This window comes from Otolemur garnettii, unplaced genomic scaffold (assembly GCF_000181295.1).
Source record: "Otolemur garnettii isolate 467f Iridium unplaced genomic scaffold, OtoGar3 scaffold00031, whole genome shotgun sequence".
Classification (NCBI taxonomy): Eukaryota; Metazoa; Chordata; class Mammalia; order Primates; family Galagidae; genus Otolemur; species Otolemur garnettii.
The window spans coordinates 9,387,528-9,404,966 of NW_003852426.1; the positions used below are offsets into that span (position 1 = coordinate 9,387,528).

General features: G+C 41.1%; 1 protein-coding gene across 1 annotated transcript in view; it reads right to left on the reverse strand.

Annotated features, from left to right (window-relative positions):
- LOC111725088 (BTB/POZ domain-containing protein 9) overlaps positions 1 to 16,818 on the reverse strand; it is a 63,370-nt gene extending 46,552 nt beyond the window's left edge. The window contains exon 1 of the mRNA XM_023512963.1: positions 16,724 to 16,818. The gene's annotated coding sequence lies outside the window, so the exon portion shown is untranslated. The remainder of the gene's footprint in view (positions 1 to 16,723) is intronic.
- Between the last annotated feature and the right edge of the window lie 621 nt (positions 16,819 to 17,439).

Below are 17,439 nucleotides of genomic sequence, written 5' to 3' on the forward strand. Positions count from 1 at the left end.
TGTGAAAACCCCACACTGTACCCCAGAAGTGCATTAATGAACATAGTTACCATTCAATAAAAAAAAAAAAGAATAAAAAAAAATTATTCATACAGCGCAGTTCCAGGAATATCTGTTTCTTAACTGATATTCAACAGCTAGTGAAAGCTTACTCTGAACCAAGTCCAAGCCTAGCCACAGAAGAAAGAGCAAGTAATAAGCATTATCCCAAATACCAACTAACAAAGTTCATTCCTCTTCTCCTTGTACTGTAATTTAGAGAATATAAAGCAAATAAACATAATTTTTTCTCCGATCTTGCTCTCTCCACAATTAAATAACATTCCAAAACTAAGATTTATAAGCCTTAGAGTTCTGAAGTCTTTACTAAACCAAACAATGTTGCAAAATCTGGTGGCCAGCCCACAAATGCCTATGTACTTCCTTAGAAATGGAGTACTACGAAAACTAACCATAATGAATAACAATCTAGACACTAGAGAAATGCAATCTCAATCTAGGAAGAAAAAAATAATCCTACCAGCTTCAGGGTAACAGGAGAGCAAATTCGTTCTCCACCCTGCATGATCTCCCCACCCCCAACTCCCTTCAAGTCAGACTCAAGGGAACCTGGGAATGTGGGTGAGGGTATCACTGGATCAGGCCCAGGAGTTGCTATTCTATCTTCAATTGCCTCATCTTCTAATATTCAGCAGAGTTTTGCTCTCTTTGGCTCACTAAGCAGTAGAATGCCGAGTCAGTTTTTCATAAAGTCTCTTATCCCTTTGGAGCTGCAATGGCCACATGAGGGTCCTGAGAACATGAAATGCAGTGAGTCCCAACTAAGATGTACTGTAAATGCAAAACACACATTGTATTTCAAAGACTTAGTAAAATATCTCATTAATGTTTTAAGATGTTTATATTTTGAAATATATTAGGCTCCATAAAATAAATTAATTTCACCTAATTCTTCTTACTTTTTTCTTCAGCATGGTTATTAGAAAATTTTAAATTATATACATGGCTTGCATTTCTAGTTCTTATTGTATTTCTTTTGAACAGCACTGCTTCAGAGATTGCCTCAAGAAAGGAAGTAAGGAATATCCAAAGTTACATTGCCAGAATTCAAATCTTGGCACCATCATTTACTACTATGCAACTTTTGATAGATTTTTTTAAGCCTCAGCTTTCTTTAAAATGTGGGTAATGATAAAATGCTAGCTCAGAGGACTGTTGACAGAATTAAATGAAATAAAACAATTACTACAATGCCTTATATAAAATAAATGCTCAATAAATATTCACTACTACCATCACTAGAACAACTACTATTATTTATTTCTAATATATGATAAAGAGGACAAAGACACAAGAAAGTAGAAAGAAAGAATGCAGAGAGCACAAACAAAGCAGTTCAGAGAAAATGCTCTGTTTAAATCCAAGGGGACAGACCCATTAAAAATGGGTCCACTTTAACATACTCATAAGGAACTAAAATTAGGCTGTTGTCAGCTCCAAAGAACACAGCTCATCAGCCCATATGGAGATCTGCGTTACTCAATGCCAGCATTCTGGATAGTTCCAGGGCATTCTCCTTCCACATAAATATGCAAGAGAAAGCATAGGAACATATGATTAAGGGGCACTGATGTTCCTGTGACAGTGTAAAAGACCGTAGCCTAGACTTTGGGAGACCTGGGCCTTCCCTCTCCTATCGAGAGAAGATATCAGGGAAAAGTGAGGTCTGAAAGAATAGAGGTCTTTTCTAGGAGGCCCCAAGGACACACTTGCAAGGTCCTCCCTGGGGTGACTCAGCTCTTAGGAATTTGTAGAAACATAACTTCCTGGGATCTGGAAATTAATACTTCCTTCTGCTTCTATAAAAGCCCAAGCCCACTTCTCCAGCTTGATTCAAACTGACCAATGTGAAAGGTATCCATGGGCTGGAACTTTTGACTGGAGATACAAAGGAGAAGACTAAGCCAGTCAGGGAGCATGACCACTTTGGACTCTAGTCTGTCATTGCTCTGCTGGCTAGAATAAAGCCCTTCCTCTTTTAAACATGGTGTTTGGGTGTTCTTTCTCTCCATTTGGCCTTATCTTCCTGCAAACACTATCAGCAAGTTAATTGTCCTCTTTGGCTTTTAGTAACCTCATTTGTAAATTATAAAAAAGGGCTGAACGTCCCTTCTAGCTCCAAATATTCTTTTCTTCTTCATCCAAATAGCTATAGAGAGTCCCACCACATAACCCTCACCAACATCAAAACATCCAACTTAAACGCAAACTTTGCTAGTCAACCACCTTCTCACTCATTCTGCCTCTAGTGAAAGGCAGGAATATAGAGCTGCTGGCTTTTCTGAGTTCTCTTGTCTCTGCTCATACTTCCAGACCTTTTAGTATTAGACCTTTTCGTATTCCCTTTGTCTGCCCAATTCTCTCTCTTCTAAGGTGCAGAACAGGCTTATGCCCTTCAGCAAGAGCCTTCACTGATGCCAATCTAGGTCATGTGTCCCTTATATAAGCCCTTGAATCAACTTCTGTTTCCCCTCATCACTGCCCCCAACATGCTTTACTGTAATTTTGTTACTGACCTATCTAGTTGTTAAGTAAGCTCCCAGAAAGCAATACTCACTACTCATGGCCTGTAGGCATTCAATAAATGCTGAATGCTGCATGAAAGTTACTGATCCTTATATCCCCAACACCTTATAGTATCCAGCCTATTCATATCCTCAAAGTTAACAAGAGGCCTTACACATATTAACAGACCTCTTTTTTGAATTCCAGACTCCTATATACACACTGCCCCTGCTTGCTTTACATCTCCACTTGGTTTTCCCAAATGTACCTCAAAACTCTAATTTATACTCTCTATGCCCCTCCCTAGTAGAACCCATCTGCAGGCAATGTTCCCTAGCTCAGTGAATCAGAAGTAGAAGCCAGAATGACACCTCCATCCACCACAACTCCCAACCTAATCCAATAGCAAGTCTTTTGATTTTACTTCCAAAAATAGCTCTCAGGTCAATTTGATTTTGATTTTTTTTTTTATTTGACACCTCCATCCACCACAACTCCCAACCTAATCCAATAGCAAGTTTTTTGATTTTATTTCCAAAAATAGCTCTCAGGTCAATTTGATTTTTTGCAACTAAATGCTACCATTTTAGTTTAAACCACCCCTCACTTCTCACTTGGTCCACCACATAGTCCCTAACTGATCTCCCAGCTTCTGCTCAGACTTCCCTCCAACTTGTCCTCCATGCAGCAACCAGAAAGAATCTGGCCACTGCCTAACTCCAGGTATTTCCCGTAAGGTTCCCTGGCACTTGACTGACCTACTGCCCTATGACACAGGGCCGCTGAAGTCACCTTTTCTCTTTTCACTTTCCATCCTCCAGGTGCAACTGAGGTACTATTTCCTCAAGCAGCCTTCCTTGACCCCAGTCTAACCAGAGTGCCTTTCTCCTCTACACTCAAAAGACTCTGTTCCTTTATAGATTGCATCTCTTTGTATTCATATATTTCCTCTCTTTACAGACCATTTCTCCACACAAAGCTCTTGAAAATGTAAACCAAATTAGTCACTCCATTGCTTAAAACCCTTCAATGTCTTCCCATCTCACTTCAAATAAAAAGCAAACTCTTGGCCAGGGATGGTGGCTCACACCTGTAGCCCCAGCTATTTGGGAGACTGAGGTAGGATGATTACTTATGCCTAGGAGTGTGAAGTTCCAGTGAGCTAGACGGGGATGCCACTATGCTTGATCCCAGGCAACAAAGAGAGACCTGCTGCTAAAATAAATAAATAAATAAATAAATAAAATCATTGTCTTTACCTACGCCTACAGGGCTGTGCTCTCACACAAGTACCACCCTGAACTCGTCTTCTATTCCTCTTCTCCTCGCACATTCTGCTGCAGCCACACTGGCCTTACCATTCCTTAAACACAGTCAAAGCTTGTTCCTGACTCATGGTCCCTATAAGTACCATGCCTCTACTGAAATGTTTTGTTCCCAAAGCTCTACACTATTGGTTACTCACTTTTCAGGTCTCCAATCCCTGACCACTCTACCTAAAAGAACATCCATGCCCATCCCACTTTTAATCCTCTACTCCAGTATTAAATGTTCTTCACCACATTTATCCCTAGAAAATAACCTCTACAGGAGCAAGGACTCTACCCTATTCGCCTCAGTGCCTAGAAAAGTACCTGGCATAGAATGGCTACTCAATATCTGTGTGAATGCTTAAAGTAGCTACTGTGATCCTTTTTGAGACTGAACTCTACTAACAGCTAAGAGTTATGGGTATAAAGATGTGTGGCTATGGTAGGCAGAAATGTAAGATAGTTCCCAAGATTCCTGCTCCCTGGTGTACATGCCTATGTAATTCCCTCCCCTTAAGTGTGGGCAGGATCTGGAAATATAATGGGATATAGAGACACTCTAGTTTAGGGGTCCTCAAACTTTTTAAACAGGGGGGCAGTTCGCTATCCCTCAGATCGTTGGAGGGCCAGACTAAGGGCTCCAGGATGAGCCAGCTGCTAAGCCGGACAGGCAGCTGTGACAAAAACATCTGGTGGGCCAGATAAATGTCCTAGGCGGGCTGCATGTGGCCCATGGGTCATATATAGTTACTTCACATAAGACTCTCTCAACTAACTGGAGAGAAGTTCTCCTGCTGGCCTTGAAGAAGCAAGCTGCCATGTTGTGAGAGGCTCACTGGCTAGGCCCTAGGGGTAGCCTCTAGAAGATGAGTGACCTCAGCTGAGAAAATGGTATGATCACAAGCAACCAAACTCTGCCAAGGCCTAGTGAGTCTGATAGAGGATCTTGAGCCTCGGATATATCAGAGCTTTGCCAACACTTTGAATTCAGCCTAAGACCAGGCAGAGAAGCCAGCTGTGCTGTGCCTGAACTTCTGACCTACAGAAACTGAGAAATAATGAATTCATGTTGTTTTAAGCTGTAAATCTGTGGTATTTTGTTACACATCAGTAGAAAGCTAACATAATGGCCATCAACCCTATCAGACCCAATGCCCACTTTTTATAAAAGAAGTTTTTGTTAGACTCCTGCTACTGTTCTGAAATAAAATTCAGAGATATATAACCTACTAAATACTTTTAAAATTACACTAGCAAACCAGTCACAGTGGCGTGTGCCTATACTCCCAACTACTCCAGAAGATGAGGTGGGAGGATCACTCGACACCAGCCTGAGCAACATAGTTAACCATGTCTGTAAAACAATTAGAATTTTAAAAGATAAAATAAATAATTCCTAATAAAATAACATGCATCTCAAAAAAAAAATCAGCTACAAGACAAAAATGCTCTCATAAATTTTCATAATGTCCTCTAAGGAGAAGTTTCATGTGCAATAAGAACTTCTGCTTTCCTATCATATCTAGAATACACAGATTCCGATTTGAGAGAATATTTAATTTTAAAATGCCTAGTATTCACTAATTCTGTTTCTTTTTACATTATGATGGAAAGCATGTTTTTGATAGTCATTCTGGCATTATATTTTTATTCTAACATTTTTCCAAAATGGACTTGGGTTTGAAAGTCTCATAATTTCCCTTTCCTACTTCTCCTCAATTATTAAGTACTCACTGGGCACATGACACCATTCCTTGAAATTAATTTTCACAATTAAACAGACCTTTAAAGCTTCCAATTCATTTCCCAACTCTCATTTTTCAGATGTGAACAGAGAATCATCATCATCTAGTGGCTCATTATATGTGCTATAAAATATTTCACCCCAGCTGTGAAGTTAGCCATAATAAATATGTTTTGTTGCCTTAATCAAGATTTATGATAATATAGTAATGTAATTTTTAAAGGCCACATGCCAAAGCACTTCCTAAATTAATAAAAATACTTAGCATTTAACCTATAAGACACTTTAAAATCACCACACAACCTTACAGGTAGCTATTTGTCCATGCGCCCAGGGCCAGTAATAATTGATGGAAGGCCTGTCACCAAGCATATTTACTTGATTTATTTTACAGTAGCCTTCAAAGGCCACATACTTAATGGGTATCCACTTTATGATAAGAAAATAAATTATTTAGTCTAGACAATCTGGTAGTTTTACTATTAAGTTATTAATTCACTAAAAGGAGGGAAATTCCTCACATAGTGTGTTTTTGTGCCCACAACACCCTCTCTTCCTTTCTTTTTTTTTTTTGCCAAAATATAATTTAGAATGAGGTACTCTGGTGATTATTTTATGACACGTATATTGCATTAACAACCAATTATACTACATCCTAGAATAGAAGGAGTCACCTTAGGCTACAAAAGAGGCACCTGACCTCAATTCTTATGAGTTTATTCTATACTCCCCAAAAGTTTCAAGGGCATTCAAATGGTTGAATTGAGCCTAAACCAGCTTTCCCAAGGTTAAGAGTATGCAGAGTTTAGAGCCAACTATAGAACTCTGTGCTCCACAAATATTTTGTAATCCTTTCTGCAGTTTTTATTCAAAGTTTTCATAAAAGTCAGCCTCCTCTTTCCAACCTTCAATTCATTTATGAATACAATAAAGTCTCATAATCAGACCACTGCTCCACTGAAATTGCTCTTACTGAGGGTTATCAATGAGTTCTTTTTTTTTGAGACACAGCCTCAAGCTGTCGCCCTGGGTAGAGTGCTATGGCATCACAGCTCACAGCAACCTCCAACTCCTGGGCTCAAGCGATTCTCCTGCCTCTGCCTCCTAAGTAGCTGGGACCACAGGCGCCCGCCACAACGCCCAGCTATTTTTCAGCCATCATTGTTGTTTGGCGGGTCCAGGCTGGATTAGAACCCACCAGCTCAGGTGTATGTAGCTGGTACCTTAACCGCTTGAGCCACAGGCACCAAGCCTATCAATGACTTCTTATCTGAATACCTAAGAGTCACTTTTCAGTCCCTACCTTCTTGGACCTCTCTGCAGCATACACCACTATTGAACATGGCCTTCTTGAAACTCTACTCTCTTGGCCTCTGCGACACTCCCCTCTCCTGGTTCTTCTTTTACCTCTGTATCTCTTCTTTCACTACTGTCTCCAATGAGTCATGTTTCCCAGGGTTATGATTCTCAAGTGAGTTTATTTACCTATGCTCTTGGTTTCAACTGCCACCAGGTGAACTCCCAAATCCTTATCTCTAACCTGGATCTTTCTTCCAAATTTCAGATTCATATAGACAGATTCACAAGCCTGCAATATAATTCTCCTGCAGTTCCAGTGGCACCTGAAATCAACTACCCAACACCAAACTAAACTTCTCTTAATGCATCTGTGCCTCTAGTGTTCTTTACCTTAATATGTAGTAACACTACATAGTAATCCAAGCTAAAACACTGTCTCTCTTCTCTCCCTGACCCTAACATATCTTAATCAATTAGCTAGATCTTCTGATTTCATCTCCTAAAAATGCTTCCAATTCATGACTCCTATGCCTCTACCTAATAAATTCTATTCTTATTCAAGTTTCAATCCTCTTTCACCTGGACTCCTCCAACAGCTTCTCAACTATCTCCCTGCTCCCACTCTGCCCCTCTCAAACCCATCTTTATTTTGCCTGCAGAATAATCAATCCAAAATGAAGATATAATAATCATGCTATCCTCCTGCTTAATGTTTTTTTAATGATTCTCCAAATAAAAGGCTCTGGAGACAAACCTCTGCACATTAGAATCCACTCCCTACACTCATTAGACATGGCCTCACCAAGTTCTTCAACTTCTGTGCACCTACAAATTTTCAATTGTGAATGTCCCCAAGGATTAAATGAGAGAATACCTATAAAGCACTTACTTAATATAGGTACTGGCATATAGTGTTTAACAAGTGGTAGTTTTTGGTGATTATACCATTAGGTTGGTATACAAGTTCAATGGCAAGGCATATGTGGTCCTTCCTTACATCTTCCTTTCTGAAGATGCCCTGCTTCTCACTTTCTGATCTTATGGTTACTTAGTTACATACTTTGCCATCTCTCTGCCAAAAATACATATTCATTTCACCCTCTGCATAGGTAAAGCCTTAATCTTTAGATCTAGTGAGGTGTCACCTTCACAAAGAAGCATTCTCTGAACACTGGAGCTTATCAGCTATCTCTACCGAAGTATTAGACAGACAGCTAATTACCCCTGGCATATAAATTCTAAGCTAAAAAAAAAAAATTCTAAGCTAATAGTTTTCTGGATATATTTCTATGACAGCTCTTACCATTTCAAATTACAAACATCTACCATCAGGAACCATCTTCTCCTTTGGACCCACAACCTACTAGAACCTAGCACAAGGCCAACTAACGTTGGCATGAATGAAAGAGAAGCTGCCTAAGCATCTCCTCCCCGAGTCTCACCTGAACTAGGTCAACTGTCCAGCTCCTTTCCTCCTCCATTTCTAACTATATTTATCGAATTGTCTTGAAACGTTTAGACAGCTATTGAAATTTCAACTTTCTCCATCAACATTTCCTAAATTAGTAGAACAAGTAGTTTTTCATCAGGACATTCACATACTAGAGCCCCATGTTGATACCAGGAGTTGACATGAAGTAGAAAGAGCATCAGCTCAGGAGCCCAAGCCTGGGACTGAGCCCAGTCTCATCTCTCTCTGTCTCTCACAGACAAATTATTCTCTCCATTCCAGAACTCAGTTGCCTTATTCATAAAATAAAGACAATATCCAATTCATTTGTAAGGTTGTTATTACTCTATTGTAAGGATTAAACAATATGTAGAAAGGGCCTTGCATAATGCCACTAGGTAAAAGGCAGCCAGTTATTACTGATCTTTTTGCTTATATGCATTATGAATATACTTCCCAAATCAAGAAAACAAGTACACAGACTGCCATAATATTTTTTTGTCTCCTATTCAGATGCAAAAGGAAGTGTAGATTAGTGTCGACTGATGCTTTGTTATCATCTCTGAAACATTAGAATAGCTTATGAGCTGACATCAAAACTGAACACATTAGGGCCTGTCGCAGTGACTCATGCCTATAATCCTAGCACTCTGGGAGGCCAAGGCAGATGGATTGCTTGAACCAGAAGTTCAAGACCAACCTGAACAAAAAGTGAGACCCCCATCTCTACTAAAAATAGAAAACTTGAGACAAGAGGATCACCTAAGCCCCAGAGTTGGAGGTTGCCGTGAGCTATGACACCATAGTACTCTATCTAGGGCAACAGCTTAAGACTCTGTCTCAAAACAAACAAACAAAAAAAAAAAACTGAAAACTTAGAGACTCAAGAAGCATGAATATCTAGTGTACAATCAGTATTTATATAGCACTTACCAGTCTCCTCTATCAAAAAAATCTGTATATCTCTATATTCTTCATGGTCCCTTGCATACATCAGGCTTAATGAATTTAACTTCAAGTCCGCAATGTCTGTTCCTATCAATACAATCTTAAGATGATAAAAGCTAGGCATATTCCTCCTGACAGTGTTCATGTGTGTACACTCTCACTCTCAGGTGCCCAAAGCAATTATCATTTCTCCAGGTCCAGCACTTCACACAACTTCTGGCATGTAGTAAATGCTTACTGAATATTAGTTGAGAGATAAATGAGAGAGAATAAGCATGTAGGAAGCATGAGTAGTTAACCTGTCAATCATGAAGCTCCAGTTTAACTCCTGAAATCCCTTTACAAATGTGTTTATAACTATACACAGCTATGGCTGGATTTCCCTATACAGTGGAACTCCTTTCCTCTGAGAGAAGAAGACTAACATCTGTCCTATTTGCTAAAAGTCCTCAGTATATGTGACATTTAAGACCCAAGAAATATTGGCAAACAGAAATAGAGTAAACTCCCATGATCTAGCATTCCAAAGCCACTGGCACACAACCTAACCCCTCCCCCAAATCAGAATTTAACCTTGGTGGCCATGCCATCAGTAAACCTCTGCTTCCTGCAGCACTCCCAGGGCTCCCAAGTCCTTATCTAGGACCTCTACTGCTTTCCTGGCTAGTCACAATTGGATATGGACTTTCTACTGTTGCCACTATACTGCCCTGTGCTTTTTGTGGGACATTTTTATTACAGTGCTACAGCTATATTTATCTGACTATAGGTGGAGTTCTAACTGGTCATACCCTGCATATACTATACTGCATTGCTACTGTGTCTTTATTGATACGGGATTAAATAATGGAGTGCATTAGTGCATATACAGTACTATGAGATGGTTTGCTAGGACTCATAGCCCCATAAGCTTGGTATCCTATACCCATTTATGTAAATTATGTCTGCTTAATGCTCTGAGATTGCCTAATTCTGTGAGACTTTATTGCTGTATATATTAGTGCATATATTATATACACACTGGTGTAATACAGTAAAACTATATTATAATAAGTGAAATGCCTTTGTCTTAATTTGCTTTTAATTAGTGTATTTCATTATTAATATCAAGTCAATACAGAACTATGGTATGGTGTAGTATAGTGAGGTATGGTACATAGAATTAATTATGCCTATTCTTTTTTTGGCTCTTTTACTTTTTTATTTTTATTTTTTATTGAGCAATAATAATAATAATGCAAAAAAAGTAACATTCACATTGTCAGATAAGAGTATGTCTATCATAGAATGCTTTGACTCTGAGGTTCAGTATGGAGTCATCAGTTAACTTCTTATTTTTGCCTCTCAAAAAATAGACAACTAATATTTATAAATAAAAATAAAAGATAATTTAAAAGAACAGATCAAAAAATTGTCTTGCCTTTTTTTTTTTGAGTCAGAGTCTCAAGCTGTTGCCCTGGGTAGAATGCCATGGCATCACAGCTCACAGAAACCTCAAACTCTTGGGCTTAAGCAATTCTCTTGCCTCCGGCACCTGCCACAACACCCGGCAATTTTTTTGTTGCAGTTGTCACTGTTGTTTTAGCTGGCCCAGGCTGGGTTCGAACCCACTAGCCTTGGTGTATGTGGCTGGCGCCCTACCCACTGAGCTATGGGTGCCGCCCAATTACACCTATTTTTAATAGCAACTCTCAAGCCACCAGAAACTACATTTATCTGGAATCTAACAATCTCTGTGGGTGCCAAATAACTGGGAGATTCAGATTCCTCCCATTTGTGTTGCTGTATTATAGCTCTTCCTGTTTCTTTCCTTTGGGGGTTTGTCCATGTTATCAACCTTATTAGAAATGTCCCAGGAACTAGGAGCATATGATTTGCCTCCCTTATAAAACTCCAAGATGCTTAATGTAGGACACAGATTGGACTCTTGGAATATATTATTAATAATTTCTTTGTAAACTAGATTGTGACTTTTTTTTCAGTATTCAAATAGGATTTATTAGACAAAAAGGAATACAGGAGTAAAAAGTACCAGAGTTCTGGCAAAGGGAAAGCCCCAAGTCAGAAGTCTCCCTGGATTGTGATTTTTTTTTAAAGGGAGAAAGGAGGGCACCTACCACAAAGTGAAATACACATAACTACACATCAGCTATTTGAAAGAAATTTTCTCCAGTTATTTTGTGTGTGTAAAATTAGAAACAGCATCCTCCTCGTGACTCAGCAGAGATATAAGAGGATGAATGAAATCTGTGTGCAAAGTACGTGCAATCAGGCACAAGGACAGTTAAGCAGCTTCAAATGTTATTGCTATGCACTAGGCGTTATACCAGATTCTGGAGAAAACAAAAATAAGAATGAAATGAGATCTATGGGATTGGAAATCGGACTAGTGGACTTGCCTGGAGAGTCTGGAGGATGTTAAATTTCTATTTTTCTCTAAATTCTCTCATGGTTCTTAATAAACCACAATGTATTGATTAGTCTATGCTGCTTCCTCTTTTTTCACCTAACCTGTAAGTCCATGGTTCTCAAAGTGTGGTCCAGGGACTAGCAATATGTATATGTGGGAAATTGTTCAAATGCAACTTCTCCAAGCCCCAGTTCAGACCTACTAAATCAAAAACTGTAGGGGTGGGACCATAGCAGAAATGATGTTTGTTATCTTAGGAATGAGTTCCAAAGATAAGTTCAGCCCCCTTCCCTCTCTCTCTCGACTATGGGATGCCTTCTGCCATGTTATGACATAACAAGAAGGCCCTCACCAGATTCTGGGACCTTGATTTTGGACTTCCCAGCCTCTAAAACTGTGAGGAAAGAAATTTCTTTCTTTTTTTTTTTTTTTTTTTTTTTGAGACAGAGTCTCAAGCTATTGCCCTGGATAGAGTGCCATGGTGTCAGAGCTCACAGCAACCTCAAACTCTTGGGCTTAAGCAATTCTCTTGCCTCAGCCTCCCAAGGAGCTGGGACTACAGATGCCCACCATAACACTTGGCTATTTCCTTGTTGTTGTTGCAGTTGTCCTTGTTTTTGCAGCTGGCCCAGGCTAGGTTTGAACCCGCCAACCTTGGTGTATGTGGCCAGCACCCTACCCGTTGAGCTATGGGCACTGCCCTCGGATAGACATTTCTGTTCTTTATACCCAGTCTCAGCCAAACATGTTGGTTCACACCTATAACCCTAGCACTCTGGGAAGCTGAGGCAGGAGGATCCCTTGAGCTCAGGAGTTTGAGATCAGCCTAAACAAAGTCAGACCTCATCTCTCCTAAAAATAGAAAACTTAGCTGGGCATGGTGGTATGCACCTGCAGGCCCAGCTACTCAAGAAGCTGAGACAGGAGAATCACTTGAGCCCAGTAGTTTGAGGTTGCTGTGAGATAGGCTGCTGATGCCATGGCACTCTATCCTGAGATGACAGACTCTGTCTCAAAAAAAAAAAAAAAAATTACCTAGTTTGGTACTCTGCTGTAGGAGCACAATGGGACTCAGACAAGAACTAACCCAAGTTTAAACACTAATTTAAGTGTTGCTTTCCAAAAGTTCCATTCACCTTCCTATCCAGTTCTCATTCTCCATTTTCTGGGAAGTTAGACCCTGTACAACCACTACATCTATTATTACTACTACTACTAATACCAATATCTGCAATTTACTAAATATTTACTAGCTAGACATTATGCTAATGACTGTGCACATACTACATTTCTTAATCTCCACAATTCTTAAATTCAGACAAGAGGCCTAGGGTTAGAGATGTTAAATGACTTCCCCAAGGTCACCAAACCAATAAATGGCATAATAGAGATTTGACCTAGAGTATTCCTAACTCCAAAGTCCTTTAAGTTAGCTACTATACTAACACACCTTCCAGAAGGCTGTTATTCCCATAGTTTTAGCTACATTACAATTGTTCCTAACCATCTCATAAACTCTGAAGCAGAATTTCCAATTACCTAATGAATGTATTTAAACTCCTTGCAGGGGCCTTAGAGTTAACATGACATTACTTCTTCTTTCCTCTGAAAATCTGTTCCTCTTCCTATATTTTCTAATTTAATATCCTCATAATCACACAGTTAGTTGCTCAAGCTAGACACGTCCCCTTTGACTTCTCACTCTCCTTCACCTCTAGCTGGCCATAAAATTTAGATTTTAACATCTAAAAATGTCTCTACAATCTATCCATTCCCACTGTCCTCCTTCAGCTAGCAACACCTCTTACCTACAGTGTCAGTGGTCTTCCTGCCTCTCCACTCTAATGGGATCTGCATGATCTGATTATTCTAGCTTCTGTGGCTCTCTACTGACAATTCAATGGGGATGGGAAGAATCTAGACTTTTTAGAATGGAGTAGAAGACCCCCTCATTATTTGGCTGCAAAAATATCTTTCCTGTCTCATCACTTCTGACATGCAACAAGCCTACAAGAAACAATCAATATACAATATTTTAAAAAATATCGTTCAATGTTATTCTTCAGCAAATTTCCTTATGCTGGCCCTCTCTATCCCTTTACATGTGGCAAAATTCTAAAATTTAAGTTAACTCAGGGTTAACTTAAAGTTCCATCTCTTCTCTTCAAAGCTTTCCCTATCAATTTTTTCCAAATTGCAGCCAGGTGCCCTAGAGCAGCCACACCCTGGTACTCTCTGCTCTGGAGAGGCCACAGAACCCATGCGAGAAGTCCTCAGCCAAAGTGATCTATTCTCTAGTACTTTATTCATCCCCAAAGTGATTAATTTATCACAACATACAATGATCACTGGTTATGTCCTCTGATGAATACTTAGGGAGTATACTCTGTCTTATTCATCTTTGTCTCCCCAGCACCCAATGGAAAGAACAGCTAGCTATAGCCAGTACCCAATAAATATTTGCTGAGTTGTTAAATAATGCAACATTTGCTGTTGTAACTTTACACATCTCGGTTAGCAATCCAACTTCAAGTTTATATGCCACTCAAAAGAATTTTCACGTAACAAAAGACCAAGAGTTGAATATTCAACAACAGTGTGTTTATTCTCCAATCTTTTTGTCAGTATTTTTTAGTATTCTTCATCAGAAAGGCTCCTTTCAACAGTAACAAACCCACAGAGATAATCAAAAGCAAAACGGTGTCACTGAGTGTGGATGGATGACTACTTTGGGTACATCATTTCAGTACCAAGGGAATGGCCCAAGTACATCAGGTAGATTTTAAAAAGAGAGACATGCACTGCTAACTACCTAAAATGAATGCACATTAGTGAGGCACTTATTCCAAATATTAATAGTAATTGAAATAAAAAATATATAACAACCTGATACTAGTTCAACTATAAGTCACTCATTTTAAGGATAACACTCTTGCCTAAATAACACAAGCCCCATCTTACCCTATAAGCAGGCTCCATCTTGTTATCAGTGGGTTGGTTGCTGGTAAGCCTGCCTTAGTCTCTAACACTTTGCCTTCCCAACCTGTTAAACCTTCTCTCTCCAATACTCCAGAGACCTTCTGCTCCAGTCACCAGACAGGGAAGTCTCCTCAATATATCTCCCAACAACCAAATTCACATTATTTTCTCAGCACATGATTTCTTATCTAATTCAAATTTTATACGTCTTTCAAAGACCACCTTAAATCTTACCTCTTCCAAAGAATTCCCTGAGCTTACATGTCCTTTTCTACATTTCTACCACACTTTCAGTCCTCACATAGCACTTGTTTACATACTAATTTTGTTTTATAATTATTTTATATACATATGTTGTCTTTTCATATCTAGACTGTTGCTTTGAAGGAAAAAAGTCAAGTTTTCTATGTCATGTGTAACTCCACAATCATATTCTCAAATACTGAGGGGGACACATGTATTAAGTACTTGAAGGACTGAATTAAATGCTTTCTATACACCACTGACACAGTGTGCCCTATAACAACTATCTATTGCTTGCCTACTCTGTGACAAGCACTTTTTCAACAGCTGGAGATAGGGCGAGGAGAACACAGATGTGATTCCTGTCCCAAAAGCTATTGTAATCCAAAGAGAAAGAGATCTTGAATCCTAAGTATTCTAAGTGTTACAGAGCAAGATTATTACTGGTTCCACAATATAAAAGAACCTCAAGTAACATACTTTACAGAGCCTCAATTATGAAACTAAATCACAAAATTTTAAGCTGAATGAAAACTTATTTTCCTCAACTTTCTTGCACAAATTATGATTAAATCTCAGTACAGTCTATCTTTTTACCAGTTTCTATGCATTGACTCAAACAGCAGAAAGTGAGAAAAGGCTAATTTCCTCCCTATCTCCAATAGTCGTCCTTTCCAAGGATGGTAACTACAACCACTACACATCTATGTACCCATGAGTATGACCAGCACATACTGGCTCGGCGCCCATAGCACAGTGGTTATGGCGCCGGCCACATGCACTGAGGCTGGTGGGTTTGAACTTGGCTAGGGCCAGCTAAACAATGACAACTGCAATAAAAGAATAGCCGGGTATTGTGGCGGGTGCCTGTAGTCCCAGCTACCTGGGAGGATGAGGCAAGAGAATCGCTTAAGCCCAAGAGTTTGAGGTTGCTGTGAGCTGTGCTGTCACGGCACCCCACCGAAGGCAACAGTGCTTCCATACTTTCTTGGTCCTAGTAATGACAAACACAACAGTTCTGGGAAACATAACAACCTATTTAAGTCTACGAGTGTATGAGGAAGTAACAACTGAGGATGGTTATCACCCCTTGGTCTCAAAACCGGCTGTGGTAAAATGGTAAATGTGGTAAAATGTCTCAAAACAATGTGGTAAAATGTCAAGGAAGCACATGCACATACATAAGAAGTTGGAAACTCTAGGCCAACAGGTTGCCTGCCCGGTTTCTACACTGACAGGTAGCCTTCCCTAGATCGTGGGTGTGTCTGAAGCCCCACGCAGGCACTGATTCACAACTCTCTCCATAACAACCAGCTCCTACTCAGAGCCTGGCCAGGGCAGCGGAGATGAGGGCCCCAAGACCCCCAAATGTTCTGAACCCTAACCCCGGGGTCCTGGGTTCGGCCTCCTCTCGTCTCGGACAATGTTGTCTCAGACAGGATGCGAGGGTCCTCGAAGAACCTAGGCTGCTCCTGATTCGAACTCCACTGTTTGAGAGGCTGGTAGAGACACCCGAAGCCCCAGACACCTACTTCCTACACCTTCGAGAGCTACTATTCCTCCCAGGCCCCTCGCTGCAGCTTCCCAGCGCGCCGGGGCCCAGGAACTGACCCTGCTCAGCCCCCGTCCCCGTTCCTTCCCCGCCCCCGGAAAAAGCGGCAGAGAGGCGTGGAACGGCGCGCGCGGGTACGGTGGGGGCGCGCGTCCCCGCGCCCCGGGCCCGCGCAGCGGATGCGGCCAGGCCCCACCTCCCCTGCGAGGCCCGGGATACTCACCCCAACGATGTTTCTCTGCGACCTAGCCGCCGGCACAGACGCCTCTTCCGCCTGCTCCACAGCCCCCTCGTAGCCACCGCCCCCTGCGCCGCTGCCGTCGCTGCCGTCCTCGCCGCCGCCGCCGCCGCCGCGGCGCGCGTCCGCTTTCACGCACACCGCCGTGGCCGCGCACGCGTGTCTGCGTGCTGGCGTCACTTAGCAACCAGACGACCGCTTGCCGGCGGGGTCCCAGGGTTCAGGGTCTAGAGGTCTCCTTAGGCGGGTTCGGCGGCTTTTCCCCACCCTCCGGACCGGCTGCCTCTCCGGAGCAGGGGACGCCAGGGTGTGGCTGCCCTGGGGCACCTGGCTCCGGGTAAGTTCCGTCACCATACGTCACTGTCTGGCGTCACGGGTGCGCGTCAAAGCGCATGGGAAAGGTCCTGTACTCTTATAGTGGAGGCAGCAGTGGTCGCGTTCAGGCTGGCGCAGACCTGATCGGCAAGTTGTGTAAGATGCAGGAAGGTTTTCCAAGAAGTGCGCCCAGAAGGGACTCGGTGGGCGGTTAATGTCAAGGCTGCAGAGTGATATCAACTTCAGCAGGATGTCGTGGACCGAGCCTTGACTTCCCTTGATTCTCCGTTTCCTTGTTGTATAAATTGATATAGTTAATATAACCTATCCTGGCTAATGAAATAATGTATTGAAAGGCACTTTGTAAAGTATAAAGCCCGTTCGAC